This window comes from Heterodontus francisci, chromosome 2 (genome assembly GCF_036365525.1).
Source record: "Heterodontus francisci isolate sHetFra1 chromosome 2, sHetFra1.hap1, whole genome shotgun sequence".
NCBI classification, from domain to species: Eukaryota; Metazoa; Chordata; class Chondrichthyes; order Heterodontiformes; family Heterodontidae; genus Heterodontus; species Heterodontus francisci.
The window spans coordinates 99,438,580-99,454,299 of NC_090372.1; the positions used below are offsets into that span (position 1 = coordinate 99,438,580).

General features: G+C 42.9%; 1 protein-coding gene across 19 annotated transcripts in view; it reads right to left on the reverse strand.

Moving 5' to 3' along the window:
- Positions 1-15,720, reverse strand: part of LOC137345926 (histone deacetylase 9-like) — a 1,063,883-nt gene that overhangs the window by 784,022 nt on the left and 264,141 nt on the right. The window contains exon 1 of one of the 19 annotated variants that reach the window (XM_068009281.1): positions 15,133-15,169. The exons of 17 other annotated variants lie outside the window; for them this stretch is intronic. The gene's annotated coding sequence lies outside the window, so the exon portion shown is untranslated. Of the gene's footprint in view, positions 1-7,787; positions 7,842-15,132; positions 15,170-15,720 lie in introns of those variants that run through there. One more of the 19 variants, XM_068009254.1, reaches the window with a different exon arrangement.

Below are 15,720 nucleotides of genomic sequence, written 5' to 3' on the forward strand. Positions count from 1 at the left end.
CTGAGTCAATTACTGCAGAGATTGACGAATTGCCTATGAACACAGCGCACATGGACAGGCATCAGTACTTGTCATGAGTCATAGAGTTATACAGCACAGAAACAGGCCCTTCAGCCCATCGTGTCTGTGCCGGCCATCAAGCACCTAACTATTCTAGTCCCATTTTCCAGCACTTGGCCCGTAGCCTTGTATCTTATGGTGTTTCAAGTGCTCATCTAAATACTTCTTAAATGTTGTGAGGGTTCCTGTCTCTACCACCACTTCAGGTAGTGTATTCCAGATTCCAACCACCCTCTGGGTGAAATTTTTTTTCCTCAAATCCCCTCTAAACCTCCTGCTCCTTACCTTAAATCTATGCCCTTCGGTTATTGACCCCTCCACTAAGGGAAAATGTCTCTTCCTATCTAACTTCTAAATGCCCCTCATAATTTTGTATACCTCAATCATGTCCCCCCTCATCCTTCTCTGCTCCAAGGAAAATATCCCTAGCCTTTTCAGTCCCTCTTCATAGCTGAAATGCTCCAACCCAGGCAACATCCTGGTGAATCTTCTCTGCACCTCTTCCGTGCAATCACATCCTTCCTATAGTGTGGGCCCAGAACTGTACACAGTACTCCAGCTGTGGCCTAACTAGCGTTTTATACAGCTCCATCACAACCTCCCTGCTCTTATATTCTATAGCTCAGCTAATAAAGACAAGAATCCCATTTGCCTTCCTAACCACCTATCTACCTGTGCTGCTGCCTTCAGTGATCTATGGACAAGTACACCAAGGTCCCTCTGACCTTCTGTACTTCCTAGGGTTCTACCATCCATTGTATATTCCCTTGCCTTGTTCGTCCTCCCAAAATGATTTAAAGGCACAAAGAGAGATAAATGGATATGATCTAATTGCCATTTCAGAAACATGGCTACAGGATGACCAAGCCTGGGAACTGAATATTCAAGGATATTCGACATTTAGGAAGGATAGGCAAAAAGGAAAAGGAGGTGGTGTTGCGCTGATAATAAGGGATGGGATCTGTACATTAGTAAGGGAGGATCTCAGATCAGAAGTACAAAATATGGAATCTGTTTGGGTGGAGTTAAGAAACAGCAAGGGGCAGCAAACATTAGGAGGAGTTGTTTATAGGCCAACAAACAGTAGTGGTAGTGTGGGGCATGACATTAATCAGGAGATTAGAGAAGCATATGGCATGGTTAATACAGTAATGATGGGTGAGTTCAATCTGCATATAGACTGGGCAAACCTAATGAGCACTAATATTGTGGAGGATGACTTTTTGGAGCGTGTCAGGGATGGTTTTCTCGAGTACTATGTTGAGCAACTGACTAGAGAACAGGCTATTTTAGATCTAGTATTATACAATCAGAAAAGGCTAATTAATAATCTTGTTGTAAAAGAACCTTTAGGGACGAGTGACAATAATATGATAGAATTTTACATTATGTTTGAAAGTGAGGTAATTCAATCTGAAGCCAGGATGTTAAATTTGAACAAAGGAAATTATGAAGGTATGAGGGGCAAATTGGCTGAAGTGGATTGGGAAAATACATTAAAGGGTATGACAGTACATGGGCAATGGATAGTCTTTAAAGAATTATTACATAGTTTACAGCAACTATACATTCCTTCAAGACACAAAAACCCCAAAAGAAAAGGCAGCCACCTGTGGCTAACAAAGGAAGTTAAGGATTGTATAAGATTAAAAGAAAAGGCCTATAAAGTTGCCAGAAATAGTAGTAAACCTGAGGATTGGGAGGATTTTAGAAAACAGCAAAGGAGGACCAAGAAACTGCTAAAGAAAGGGAGAACAGAATATGAATGTAAACTGGTAAAAAACATAAAATTGGACTGTTAAAGCTTCTATAGGTACGCAAAAAGGAAACTTTGGCTAAGACAAATGTGGGTGCTTTACAGGCAGAGTCGGGAGAATCTATTTTAGGAAATAGAGAAATGGCAGAGAAGCTAAATGATTACTTTGTCTTCACTGAGGAACGAGAGTAAAGCAGTTGTCTTCACTGAGGAACATACAAGAAATCTCCAAGGGGCAGCACAGTGGCGCAGTGGTTGGGGCGGCACAGTGCAGAAGTGATTGGGGCGGCGCAGTGGTTAGCACCGCAGCCTCACAGTTCCAGCGACCCAGGTTCAGTTCTGTGTGCTGCCTGTGCGGAGTTTGCAAGCTCTCACTGTGACCGCGTGGGTTTCTGCCGGGTGCTCCGGTTTCCTCCCACAGCCAAAGACTTGCAGGTTGATAGATAAATTGGCCATTGTAAATTTCCCCGAGTGTCGGTAGGTGGTAGGAGAATGGTGAGGATGTAGTAGGGAATATGGGATTAATGTAGGATTAGTATAAATGGGTTTTTGTTGGTCAGCACAGACTCAAAGGGCCTGTTTCAGTGCTGTATCTCTAAATAAATAAAATGCATCACCTCACACTTCTCAGGATTAAATTCCATTTGCCACAGCCCAGCCCATCTATATCGTCCTGTAATCTAAGGCTTTCCTCCACACTATTTAGGACACCACCAATTTTCGTGTCATCTGCGAACTTACTTATCATACCTCCTATATTCACGTCTAAATCATTAATGTACATTACAAACAGCAAGGGTCCCAGCACCGATCCCTGTGTACACCACTGGTCACAGGCCTCCACTCGCAAAAACAACCCTCGACCATTACACTCTGTTTCCTGCCACCAAGTCAATTTTGGATCCAATTTTCCAAATTGCCCTGGATCCCATGGGCTCTTACCTTCTTAACCAATCTCCCATGTGGGACCTTATCAAAGCCTTACTGAGATCCATGTAGACTACATCAACTGTTTTACTCTCATCTACACATCTAGTCACCTCCTCAAAAAATTCGATCAAGTTGTGGTTGTGAACAACAAAAATCTTCTCTCGTGCAGTGAATATGTAATCTTCCTTCTGGCATTCAACTGTATTAATGACTTCTGCAGGCTTCGATCAGTGAAATGTTCCATTTTTTCCACTTCTTTACTCTCAAAAGACAAATTTTATAGAGGATATGCACCACTGCAATGACTGCACGTTCGAACATGAGGTGATTGTAATCTCTGTCATGCTTTTCCTTGACGTGCCTTGGACCTTTTTCTCGGTTTCCTCTGTGCCCTTGTGTTTGGTGTGTTTCTCTGCTGAAACCTTCCTGTTGTGGCATTCACGGATTCTGTCAATGATCCTGACCTGGCCTCAGGGTTTTCTCGTCTTATGTTATCTGCCCCTTTCCCTTCTGAGACTCCGGCTTGTTTTTCATTGGCTTCCAGCGTTTTGCCAATATCGAGTAACCTTTGCAAGTTTAATAATTCGCCCTCTCTCAGAGTTTGCCTTCTTAGTCTTGGTGATTGGCAGGTCATAATGATCTGGGAGATGATTTCTTTGTCGACGTCTATGAAGTTGCAATTCTGGCTCAGACTTCTGAGTCTCATCACGTAGTGGTCAAGGGTAGTGGTTAGCACATATCTTGTTTTGCTTGCCTGACGACATAAAATTTGTAGTGAAGATTTGCCCTTAGTTGAAAATATCTTGTCACAGCATTCTTTGCTGCTTCATAATCATTTTCGGTTCTGGTGTCTGAGTGTATCGAAGTTATCGTCAACTTTTGGTCCAGCATAGTGTAGGAGCAATGCTCTCTTTCTTCGGGGTGTACTGATATCAAGTGCCAACATTAGGCATTCGAATCTTGCTCGTCATTTGCTCCAGTGTGACCCTGGTTGCTGTCTGTCTCTGTAAAGGCTGGCAAGACTGGCAATTGTTGTGCATACATGATTTTTTAAAAATCTAGAACCCTCAATACATTCTTTTGTATGTTCCTGGGTTGACTATGTGTTTTTATTTAAGCCTCATTGTCAGAATATGTAGTGTTGTGTTGTGTTCTTTAGTCTTCATTAAATGATAACATAGAAAACATAGAAAACAGGAGCAGGAATAGGCCATTCGGCTCTTTGAGGCTGCTCCAACATTCATTATGATCATGGCTGATCATCCAACTCAGTAACCTGTTCCTGCTTTCACCCCATATTCTTCGATCCTTTTAAACCCAAGAGCTTTGTCTAACTCCTTCTTGAAAACATACAATGTTTTGGCCTCAACTGATTTTTGTGGTAGTAAATTCCACAGGTTCACCCCTCCATGGGTGAAGAAATTTCTCCTCATCGCAATCCTGAAAGGTTTACCCCATATCCTTAGACTATGACCCCTGGTTCTGGACTCCCCCACCATTGGGAACATCCTTCCTGCATCTACCCAGTCAAGTCCTGTTAGAATTTTATAGGTTTCTATGAGATCCTCCCTCACTCTTCTGAACTCCAGCGAATATAATCCTAACCGACTCAATCTCTCCTCATACGTCAGTCCCGCCATCCCAGGAATCAGTCTGGTAAGCCTTCGCTGCATTCTCTCTATAGCAAGAACATCCTTCCTCAGATAAGGAGACCGAAACTGCACACAATATTCCAGGTGTGGCCTCACCAAGGCCCTGTATAATTGCAGCAAGACATCCCTGCTTCTGTACTCGAATCCTCTTTCTATGAAGGCCAACAAACCATTTGCCTTTTTTACCACCGGTTGGACCTGCATGCTTACCTTTGGCGAATTGTGTACGAGAACACTCAGGTCTCGTTGCATATTTACCTCTCTCAGTTTATAGCTGTTCAGATAATAATCTGCCTTCCTGTTTTTGCTACCAAAGTGGATAACCTCACATTTATCCGCATTATACTGCATCTGCCATGCATTTGCCCACTCACTCGACTTGTCCAAATCACCCTGAAGCCTCTCTGCATCCTCCTCACAACTCACCCTTTCACCCAGGTTTATGTCATCTGCAAATTTGGAGATATTACATTTAGTTCCCTCATCTAAATCATTAATATATATTGTGAATAGTTGGGGTCCTTGCACCGATGCCTGCGGTACCCCACTAGTCACTGCCTGCCAGTTGGAAAAAGATCCATTTATCCAGACTCTTTGTTTCCTGTCTGCCAACCAATTTTCTATCTATCGCAATACACTACCCCCAATCCCATCTGCTTTAATTTTACACGCTAATCTCTTATGTGGGACTTTGTCGAAAGCCTTCTGAAAGTCCAAATAAACCACATCCACTGGTTCCCCCTCATCAACTCTACTAGTTACATCCTCCAAGAATTCTAGTTAATTTGTCAAGCCTGACTTCCCTTCCGTAAATCCATGCTCTGTTCGATTCTACCACTGTTCTCCAAGTACTCTGCGGCGGCACAGTGGCGCAGTGGTTAGCACCACAGCCTCACAGCTCCAGGGACCCGCGTTCAATTCTGGGTACTGCCTGTGCTGAGTTTGCAAGTTCTCCCTGTGACCACGTGGGTTTTCGTTGGGTGATCCAGTTTCCTCCCACAGCCAAAGACTTGCAGGTTGATAGGTAAATTGGCCATTATAAATTGCCCCTCGTGTAGGTAGGTGGTAGGGAATATGGGATTACTGTCGGGTTAGCATAAATGGGTGGTTGTTGGTCAGCAAAGACTCGGTGGGCCGAAGGGCCTGTTTCAGTGCTGTATCTCTAAATTTAAAAATATTTGATAATGGACTGTAGAATTTTCCCCCCTACCAACGTCAGGCTGACTGGTCTATAATTCCCTGCTTTCTCTTCACCTCACTTTTTAAATAGTGGGGTTACATTAGCTACCCTCCAATCTGTAGGAACTGTTCCAGAGTCTATAGAATCTTGGAAGATGACCACCAATGCATCCACTATTTCTAGGGCCACTTCCTTAAGTATTCTGGGATGCATACCATCAGGCCCTGGGGATTTATCGACCTTCAATCCCATCAATTTCCCCAACACCATTTCTCTACTAATACTGATTTCCTTCAGTTCTTTTCTCTCACTAAACCCTGGGTTCCCCAACATTTCTGGTATGATATTTGTGTCCTCCTTTGTGAAGACAGAACCAAAGTATGCATTTAGTTCGTCAGCCATTTCTTTGTTCCCCATAATAAATTCCCCTGTTTCTGACTGGAAGGGACCTACATTTGTCTTCACTAATCTTTTTCTCTTCACATACCTATAGAAACTTTTACTGTCAGTTTTTATGTTCCCCGCAAGCTTGCTCTTGTACTCTATTTTCCCCTTCTTAATCAATCCCTTGGTCCTCCTTTGCTGAATTCTAAACTGCTCCCAATCCTCAGGTCTGTTGTTTTTCCTGGCGAATTTATATGCCTCTTCCTTGGATCTAATGCTATCTGTAATTTCCCTTGTAAGCCATGGTTTGGCTACGTTTCCCGTTTTACATTTGCGCCAGACAGGAATAAACAATTGTTGCAGTTCATCCATGCGCTCTTTGAATGTTTGCCATTGCCTTTCCACCATCGTCCCTTTAAGTAACGTTTCCCAATCCACCATAGCCAACTCGCACCTCATACCTTTGTAGTTTCCTTTGCTAAGATTCAGGACCCTCGTCTCAGAATCAACTATGTCAACTATGAAGAATTCTATCATATTATGGTCGCTCATCCCCAAGGGGTCTCGCACAACTGGATTGTCAATTATTCCTCTCTCATTACACAATATCCAGTCTAGGATGGCCTGTTCTCTATTTGGTTCCTCAACGTATTGGTCCAGAAAACCATCCCATATACACTCCAAGAATTCCTCCTCTATGGTATTGTGACTAATTTGATTTGCCCAATCTAAATGCAGATTAACGTCACCCATAATTACAGATGTTCCTTTATTGCATGCGTCTCTAATTTCCTGTTTAATGCCATTCCTAACATCACCACTACAGTTTGGGGTCTATATATAACCCCCACTAACGTTTTCTGCCCCTTAGTGTTTCTCAGCTCTACCCCTACAGATTCCACATCATCAGAGCTAATATCTTTCCTCACTATTGCGTTAATTTCTTCTTTAACCAGCAATGCAACTCCACCATCTTTTGCTTTTTGTCTGTCCTTCCTAAAAACTGAATACCCCTGGATGTTCATTTCCCATCCCTGGTCACCTTGCAGCCATGTCTACGTAATCCCGACTATATCATACCCATTTACATCTATTTGCATGATTAATTCATCCACTTTATTGCAAATGCTCCATGCATTAAAGCACAAAGCCTTACGTCTTGTATTTTTAACATTACTTGGCCCCTTCCCACTATTTTTCACTGTGGCCCTGTTTGATTCTGGCCTTTGATTTCTCTGCCTATCACTTTTCTTATTCCCCTTACTGTCTTTTGTTCTTGTCTTTTATCCCCCCTCCGATAAAGCAGGCTTTATATTCAGATTCAACACAAACATTATTTATTATCTCACTTATCTGCATTCCATGATCTTAGGTCCAAGTCGTTTCCTCGCTACTGTATGTGTACTCTCTGCAAGCCATGTGCCTCTCAAAATGGTGTCACCTCCTTAGATATGCATCATGATATCATCGGTTGCATCAGTGGCCTGGTCTCTTAAAGGTATGATTTCTTACAGGTGAAGTCACCACTACAATATATTACACGGTGGAAGTGTGACAAGGCAATACTTCAACTGACCTGTTACTGACTTAGGTGAGGTTACTGGGGTATGTTAATTTTTTTGGTGGGTTCCCAATGTATTCCCACCTGCAGTTGGGAGCTCATTACTTGGGGAGTGGGCGAAATAGCTGTCGCTGCAGGAGTCAGATGCTGATAAAAGCTTCAAGGGACAGCAGCCTCAAAGAAGAAAAAAAGTTTGCAGCCCCTCCATTAATTATACAAAATCCAGGGATGGAGATCCTTCCCTCCAACCATTGCTGATCTTACTTTGTCCCTTTAAACATTTGTTTGTTTTGGTTAACTGTTCGGTTCTGTTGTCCTTGTGTCCATCATCCTGAGAAAACAATGACAAGAAATCAGATCTGTGATACTGCTTGCTATTGCAGCATGCAAATACGCCTACCCGTATTTGAAAGGGTGTGTTTGGCATGCAGCTGAAGTGTCAACAGGAAACCAGAATAAGCATGGAAAAATCAGAAAATAGTGCGTAACTTACAAAAATAATTCAATTGTTGCAGTCGAGCTCTGTGCAACAGTTCAGTTCTAAACTTGGGGTTGTTAAAGCTTCATTGTAGTTGATGGATATTACAGGTACTCACCTGAACATGCCATTTATTAAAAGACTACCTTAAAATTATTGCTGACTTATTGTTTTGTTCCATGGACCTCTCGTCTGACTGCTGGTTGGGGTCCTCTTATATTATTGACTAGCTGGTTCTCTTCTTCCCCCTGCACCTAATGTTCCTTTGCAGCTTGAAGTTGTTTGGGTTGAATAGTCTATAGTAATCCTGAATATCTTGGCTCAACTGTACTGCAATGCTCCTCCAATCATTTAATGAATTGGAATCTTTGCTTTGACATCCAGATGGTCGTGGTCCAACAAGATCCTAGTAGCCTCACTGAATCCTTCTTCAGGTTTACTCTGTCGATGTAGCAAAGGGTCATGTGTTCCAGTGGATAACCGAGGTTTCCCCAAACCAAATCCATCCAGTCTTCCTAACCCTTGAAAAAATGGTGCCATCACTGATTGCCAGAAAATGGCTAAATCATAACAACCACTAAAATGATGGGCACTGATTGTGCATAATTTGTACCAATGGCCACATTCATGGAGAAGAATACCATTATGTTCTTGAAGAGGTGGAGTTGGGGGCAAAGGCCATATCATTATATGCGTGCCATCTATAATGCACTGCACTTCAGGGAATGCACCCTACGGGGCACACTTCATGGGCATCTTCCTTGGCACGTATTACCATAGTACTTTTTATTGACTTTCATCTCAGTAAAGCTCTTTTCTGGGCTTTACTGAGCAACCTCAGCCCCCATCAAAAGATACTGAAACAAGTCACGTACTGCACATGTAGTTCACCATTTAAATGTTGTGACTTTCAAAATAAATGCCATTTAAAATTCTTTTCATTGTTTTGCCTTATTTAAAAAAAAAAATAGTGTCCTCATTTTTAGGTTAAATGCAAAACTGCAGAAGAATGGTTTTCAGCACATTTTTATGGTACCAGGGGATTAAGATGCATTTCACCTCAGTATAATTAAAAGGATATGAATAGCATTAATAAACAATATGAACTTGCCAAGTGAAGTGACAATAGCGCTGGTTCACGAAAGGTAAGGTTGTTCATCAGTAACTTATAAAATATATTAACATGTATTGTAATCTTTAAACGATAGTTAGCTTCAGACCATACTGACATGCTTCGCTACTATACTTATGCAGTCAGCTAACCTTGTGTGCATTCTATTGAACTATGCATTAGTCATATTAATTGTAGCACAATTAAAGTGGCAACTATTTTAGAAAATATATTAAGGTCTCCACAGGATCAAGTCTTGACCCCAGTTCTTGTTCTTGCTGATGCAATGTACTAAATAAAATATGGAATACAATTAAGACAGCAAATGCGATTCTTCCTCACTCTTAGTGGTCAAAATGAATTATGAGCTCTTCTTAAAAATAAATAGAAATTCCTCAAACTTTTCATTGGAAGCAAAACAATCAAGCTTAATATCAACAATAATGAAACACCACTCAAGGAATTGATGATTGCAGTCAGTCTCAAACTCTCCATTAGCAGTGACAATATGAAACCAGTTGCAGCCAGTGTCACAGTATCCCTGGAGGGTATTCTCAACTGAAAATGATCAAAAGAACTTTAAAGACAGAGTTCCTTCACCCAATTCAAACAATCTGGTGAATGAGAAGTAAAAAAAAGTGTACAAGATCTGAAGATAGGCCAAACCTACTTTGCGGCAATCTGGGAAGAAAGAGTAAAGGATCCACATTTGGATTTGTGGAAAGGGTAAATTTTGATGTCATACAAGTAAATCTCCTATGGCATTTCTCACGGTGGGCTGAATTTTATAGAGCCGGTGGGGGTCCCAAAGTGGGCCTAAACGGCAAGGGGAAACTCGCCTTGGCTCCTTGGAGACACCTCCTCCCCCAGCTCTATTTAAAGGCTATCGCTGGAGCTCCGGATCCCAGGTAAGTGTGGTGGGTAGGCATTGAGGGTGGGGGTGGTGGTGGTGATCACAAAGGGGCAGCCTTTGCCCCAGAAGTCCACTGTGGGTCACAGATTTTCCACGGAGGAAGCCCCCACACAAGCCTACAGGGAAGTCACCTTGTTTTACTGGCCGATCTCCTCATGTGGCGGAGGGCCCCCCCTACCCCCGCTTTCTCCCGGCGGCAGGAAGAGGCCCTTAAGTGCCCATTAATTGGCCACTTAAGGGCCTCAATTGCCCTCTGGGCAGGAAGGCCATCCTCGGCCTTTCCCACCCCAACAAAATTGCAAGGCGACGGGAAGGCAATGGCCGCACTGCCCTCGCCCCCCCCCCCACCCTGTCTTCCATCGCTATTGTATGGGCCCCCCACCTCCATTCCCATCCCTAGAGGGCCCTGAAAATTCCAACCACTGAGTCAAAACCAAGTTGCAGTTGGTGTGGTCTACATGGATTTTAGCAAGGTTTTTGACAAGGTCCTGGATGGCAGACTGATTAAAAAAATAAAATCCCATGGGATCCAGGGAAATGCAGCAAGGTGGATACAAAATTGGCTCAGTGGCAAGAAACAAACAGATATTGTTGACGGGTGTTTTAGCAACTGGAGTGCTGTTTCCAGTGGTGTTCTGCAGGGCTCAGTACTGGGTCCCCTGCTTTTTGTGGTATATATTAACGATTTGGATGCAAATATAGGGGGCATGATCAAGACGTTTGCAGACGACACAAAGATTGGCCGTGTGGTAGATAGCAAGGGGGATAGCTGTAGGCTGCAGGAAGATATTGATGGTCTGGTCAGATGGGCAGAAAAGTGGCAAATGGAATTCAACCTGTAGAAGTCTGAGGTGATGCATTTGGGGAGGTCAAACAAGGCAAAGGAATACACGATATATGGGAAAATACTAAGAAGTGTAGAGGAGGTGAGGGACCTTGGAGTGAATGTTAGCAGATCCCAGAAGGTAGCAGGACAGGTTGATAAGGTGGTTAAGAAGGCAGATGGAATCCTTTCCTTTATTAGCCGAGGTATAGAATATAAAAGCAGGGAGGTTATGCTGGAACTGTATAATCATTGGTTAGGCCACAACTTGAGTACTGTGTGCAGTTCTGGTCACCTCATTACAGAAAGGATGTAATTGCATTAGAGAGGGTACAAAGGAGATTTACAAGGACGTTGCCAGGACTGGAAAAATGCAGCTATGAGGAAAGATTGGATAGGCTGGGGTGGTTCTCCTTGGAACAGAGAAGGCTGAGGCGAGATTTGATTGAGAAGTACAACATTGTGAAGGGCCTGGATAGAGTGGAGGTGAAGGGGCTATTCACCTTAGCAGAGAGGTCAGTGATGATGGGGTATAGATTTAAAGTGATTGGTAGAAAAATTAGAGGGGCGATGAGGAAAAATTTTTTCACCCAGAGGGTGGTGGAATTCTGGAACTCACTGCCTGAAAGGGTAGTTGAGGTAGCGACCCTCAACTCATTCAAAAGGAGTCTGGAGATGCACCTTAAGTGCCGTAATCTGCAGGGCTACGGACCAAATGCTTGAAGGTGGGATTAGAATAGGTGGAACGCCTTTCGGTCGGCACAGACACAATGGGCCAAGTGGCCTCTTTCTGTGCCTTAAACTTTCTATGATTTCTATGATTGAGTGTTTAGGTGAAGTGAGAGCTGGTGCTGGGGGAGTTGGTTACAGGTACAGTATAATTAAACATGACTAAGAAAGGAATGTGACTTTGGAGGCTTGGAGATGTCAAAGGGAAAATATACATTTACAGAAGGAAACCTGCCATCCTTCCATGAAGGGTCACTGACCCGAAACGTTAACTCTGCTTCTCTTTCCACATATCCTTACACAATCTGGCTGATAAGTAACTCCAACATGATTGACACTGAACTGTCCTCTGAAGTGGCCCAGCAAGCCAATCAGATGTGTCAAAAACAATTATGAAGAATTCAATTTGAGAAGTCTCACCATCACTTTCTCAAGCAATGGCAAGGACAATAAATACCAACAATACCTACATCATGAGAATGAATTTTTTTAAAAATCTGGAAGGCACTAACAGCCAACAGCAATATGAATAGACTGGGAATACTGGAATCTTTTTAAGCATATTGTCATGAACACATGCTCTGCTGAATGATGATTTATTTAATCCATCAGTTGGAAACCTGAATTAAACTTTAAAAAGAAAGCAGCTAAAATGGCCATTGCAATTTGCATCCAAATACCTCACATACTAACGTATCGAGGTGGAGAAGAATATCTGGTTAATCTCCGACCAGAACAATAGCTTGTGAATTTTGAGTGAGCTACCTGCCTTATCTCCATTAACAAGACAGTCAAAGCCATCTTGGAACATTAACATTGGTGGAGACGAACCTCAAAGGGTACACGTTGAAACAACGGGACCCTGAGGTATTGGAATTTAGACATGATCTAATTAAATTGCAAAAGACAGAACACACTGGACAATCAGGTGACAGTCTCTCCATCTGTGTGAAAACTTGCAGTTTCCTCTTTCTACAGCAGACAAGCACCCGAGTTTGACCAGTGCAGGACCCAAATAGGGGTCTGTCTCTCTGTCTCTCCCTCTCCATGCAAGCCTGTAAGTTTCAAACCCTGCCTGCTGGCTGAAAAACATTCAAGCCTCTCATTGCTGCAGACAGAGACCCCGGGAAGAAAACCATCTGCATCACTGTCTCCGAGAAAACCTTGAACCAGGTGGCCACCTCTACCCGCCAGAAACTTCAGCAACGTGAGTTCAGCCGGAAGACAACGGAATAACCAGACTCCACACACTGTATATTCTTTTATTTGTTCTGGACTTTAATCCAACCAATCTATTCTTCTTCACTCTGTAACCTACTTGTGTGTGTGTGATTCTCATGTGTGTGCGTCTGTGAAAGTTGAAGCATAGTTTATTATTTTACTTAGATCGGAATTTGGTTTTAAGTACAATAAACTAACCTCTTTCTTGTTTGAAATCAAAAAAACCTGTCCGATTGGTTCTTTTATGATCATAGCACATAAAGGGTTAAACACTCACTGAATTGGTAAGCATATCCACTGTTCAAAAGAAATAAATCCTGTTGTGGTCAAACAAGGACTGGGACAAGAGGAGAGCCTTTCTACCCCTCCTCACCTGATCGCAATAATATGTAATCAGAAATCAGAGGACAACGTTAGGAGAAGCCCTGGGCACAGAAAGAAAGATGAGTTCTTCTACCACCTCTATTGTTCGTCCTACTTTTCCTCTAATGCCCACTTGTGCTGTCATTTCTTTTTGACCGTGCCCTTTCACAGTGACAGGTGGGATTATCCTGGCATTTGTAACCCAATGAAGAAAATAGAACAGTTTCGATGATGCTGAGAATGCAAGGAGCGTCTAATCATCATGCCATTCCCTTCAAGGCTGACAAAAACATTTTTAAAAAACCTGAAAGGGAACAGGATGATGTCATGATAAAAAAAAATCAGTCATCAAGACAAAGTGGGTAGAAAGGAGGGTTGAGGCTTACCTGCCAGAAGAGGTTGGAGATAGATGGCATGAAGATTTCAAAGAGACAAAAGGAGAGGGATATATTGGAATCATACAATGGGTGAAAACATACAAAGGGTTATATAGTTGGGCTGGGGATGTTATAGACCTAGATGTAGGGAACAGAGGATATCACAAGCATGTAGAAGAGGTGGGATGTTTTTTGAGGGAGCATGGTAGTGGTGAAAGGAGGAAATGACCTGCTCCATTGAGTTACATCAGATACTAAAATGTGAAATTCCTCAAGAACAACAGATAGCTTTTCACACCTCCAAAACATTGAACAATTCCTGTAGGGAAAAGTAATAAATGCATGGAAAGATTAAATATTTATAATCGGTGATACACCTTACTCCTCTCTATTCTCTGCGTTTGAGCAAGACTGTGGCCAGGATTTTGTGAGGCCCCCTGAGGTGGGGTTTGAAGCTGACTGGCATGGAGTATTGCGATGGATAGATGGGTGGCGGGCGGGGCGGCGGGGCTGAGGGCCCATCACCCAGCGATTTTCCCGGGGGCGGGATAGGCTGGCGATGACCTTCCCACCCAGAGGTCAATTGAGGGCCTATTAAGTGACCTACTAACGGCCAATTAAGGGCCTCTTTCCGCCGCCGCTAGGATATTAACAGCAGCAGCGGGGCCTCCGCCCCGCAAGGAGGACACCTTGTAAAACCGGTCTGGCCGGGCCGGGGGGTGGGGGGCGGTGCGGGGGGGGGGGTCCCATCTTCATGGGTAATTTGTGGCCCATGGAGGATCCCCATTGGGAACAACTTTACCCCCCAAGACACCCCTCCCCCTGGACTGCACGACTACGCCCTCACTCCCCGCCTCGGCAAGGCCTTCCGGATAGTCCCTGGCAACCCAGCCTCACCTACCTCTGTTCCAGAGTTCCAGCAATGGATAGGCCTGGGTCCTGGTGGCGCTGCTGATATTGCTAAGCTGCCAGCCCTCTGATTGGCCGGTAACTCTTTGAGGCAGGATCCCTGTCCTTTAAACTCTTCAAAGGAACGGAGAACTTGCCTCCTAAAACTTTGGTTCAAAAAGACTGGAGGATCGCTCTGGGGATGCATGAAAAGGCAGAGGCAGGGTTCCCCTCACCTTTTCGGCCTGGTACTGGGACTGGGAGCCCTGCCTCCAGCACAAAATCCAGCCCGATGTGAGAGAGCAACAAAGACAGAAACGGAACTGGGAGAAACCTGTAAAAGATACTACTGACTGATTATGGACATCTGTTCCTTTCTAGTTCTAACATGAAATTGCTGCTAAGAATCTCCACTTTGCAATGAGCTGTTGAAGAAAATAACGCTTATTACATCTAATATTTTTCAGTTTGAAGGGATAAGTTTGGTGCTAATTGAACTCAGACTAAGCACTTTCTTTATCACTAGGAATGAAAGCATCTCCAGTATATGAACAGAACAAAAATTGAATAAGAGAAAAATATGAATGAAAGTGTAATCAATGAAAATGAATAGTAAAGATATGGGAAGTGTATCTAATGTTATATTTATTATACTTTGTTAGACCAACTTCTGATTAGCCGAATAACATTAATATGTAATAATTACCTTTGAGAAAGAGTGGAATGTCAACTTTTAACACAACTTGTCCTCTTTTTCTAACAATTTAAAGGACTGATTCTGCACTTAAAGGTCTCCTGACATCATATATTGGATATCCAAAACAATTCAGAAAAATGCAACATCCTTGCACATCTGTAGTTAGAAAATGACAAAATAAAAATCTTAACAAATAAATACTGCTTGTTAAAGAATTTCCTAAGAAACCTCTTTATGAGATGGTTTCCATAGTATGTAAAACATTTCTCTTGATATCATTGCTTTCATTGAACAAACATCAATGCAAGTACATGCTCTGATCTTGACTAGCGATAAGCATCCTCCAAGTGTCCAAAGTTAAATATGGTCAACCCATCCCTTACAATAGATTTACCTCTGGTGACAAAATTATACAATGGCTCATTAAGTTTCATGGGATTGTTTCGACTGTACGGCAACAGAGATGACAGAAAATCTATTCATCATGTACCTTCCAGCTCCTGTTCTGAGCTGATAACAGGACTTGATTAATCACAGGTAAGCGAAGCTCTAGCTTTGTTTTTTGTTTAAATTGTATAAATCTGCCTAACCAGTGTT